At 40.6% G+C, this 1,760-nt stretch overlaps 1 pseudogene; it reads right to left on the bottom strand.

Moving 5' to 3' along the window:
- LOC109678396 (lactosylceramide 1,3-N-acetyl-beta-D-glucosaminyltransferase-like) lies at window positions 1-1,123 on the bottom strand (annotated as a pseudogene).
- Window positions 1,124-1,760: the final 637 nt, after the last annotated feature.

The following is a 1,760-nucleotide window of genomic DNA, read 5'->3' as shown; positions in this document are numbered from 1 at the left end:
TTAGACAAATGCAGCCCTGCAAGGATATGTGTCTATATAGGCCAATTTGTATAGAAGAACTATCTTAGTGAACCTACAGTATATTTGACCTAAAAAAATGCTTTAAAATGTTTTTTACCTTAGGATCTGTAGTATCCTTCCAAAGGTGCAGAAGATATTGTACATGTCCCTGAGATGTCATCAATTTTTGTAGATACAGGTATGGTAAAGAGCTTTACAGTCATCAGGAAAAAAAACACATGGTACATGGCACTATCCCCATTTTATTGGCACAGAGGCCCATGAGCACATCATCTATAGAAAGACTAGAATTCAGTGTCTGTCATGGACATTGGCAGCCACATCACTGGAGATGACATAGGCAGCACCAGTCCTATAGTCAGGGTAAGTTGGCCACAGATACATTTCATAAGAAACATAGTATTTACTGTTTTTATATATACTGGAAGTGGCACAACAATGAATATGATCAATCTAAAAGTCTTGAACACCAATTTGTTCTAACCCTTGATGGTATTCAGTAAGATTTTGCATGTGAATAAATATGTCACACTAGCAGTCATAAAGAATTTGCCATGTAGACAAAAGGTGTTTGCCCAATTGGATTTCAGCAGTAATTTAAGAGTGAGATTGTAGAAAGAATTGGCAAAGTCTTGCTGAATTATATCGCTGTATACTTGGTCTTCCCAAACCAGTTTTCTTTGCAGTTCTCCACTGAGTGAAGGAAGAGTACCTAAGGCAACCAGCATTTTGATGCAGGCATAAAGTTAAGACCAAATAAAGTTCTCATTGCCCTACATTCTTCTAATGGCAGAAAGTCACTCATAGTTCTCAGGAGGAGTCTTTATAAACAGTAAAAGGAGGACATCTTGACCTTGACACTTCTCCTTGTGATTAATCAAGTATGGGTGGGGAGCTCCCTCTGAGCTGTGCTTAAGAGACAGGGTATCCTTCAGAAACTCATAGCTATTTACAAGGTATCTGTAAGAGTAGGACTTTGTGTGTGTCAAAATGGGATTATGAGTAAGACCCCTAAAAGCCATCAAGCTTAGCATGAAACAAGTGGCTACTAACTGAAAAAACTGCCAGCTTTGACTCTTCTGCCACAAACAAACATTCCCATGTACACTTGCTTGTGTTTTTTTCCAGGTTCCATATTAAACAGACTTTTTATTATTCAAGAATATGAAACTTTTTATTTTGCAGAACTTGTATGTGTAGTCATTAAAAATGGAAAAGGAACTTCTTTCATGCATTCCTTTCGTTCAATGTCATTTTCTCTGAGATTGCAAAAGAATAGAACACACTGTAGAATGAGGACATTGGCACACAGCTTCCTTCCATTCTGGCATTCTTCATGGAGTTTTGTGTGTGGACTCTGCTATAGTGTAGTGCACCACAAGAATGTTGCTGGGAAGGCTTTGGAGATTGTCCAGGTGTAGATCCTCTATCAAAGAATCAGTAAATGCTCTGCTGCAGACTGGAAACTTGAACAAGTCCAAGTTCCACTCCCCAAACTTCACAATCAGAGATTCTCTTTCCTTGCTGAGGCAGAGGGCAAGTCACTGATCTCAGGAACAAAAGCTGAAGACTATAAGTGCCAGGTGAGGCCTGGAGAGCCAGAGCCCACTGGGGTTGCCTTCTTGCTGGGAGTCAGCTGCAGTGGTAGAGTAGGGCAGGCCAAAACAGGGGACCTGGCCAAGGCAGGGGCACTGCCACAAGAACATCTGTTGGGTATTTTCCAGTAGGGTTCCACAAAC

The sequence above is a fragment of the Castor canadensis genome, chromosome 14 (assembly GCF_047511655.1).
Source record: "Castor canadensis chromosome 14, mCasCan1.hap1v2, whole genome shotgun sequence".
Classification (NCBI taxonomy): domain Eukaryota; kingdom Metazoa; phylum Chordata; class Mammalia; order Rodentia; family Castoridae; genus Castor; species Castor canadensis.
The sequence above is the reverse complement of the archived record's forward strand: the minus strand, read 5'-3'. Positions and strand labels throughout refer to the sequence as shown.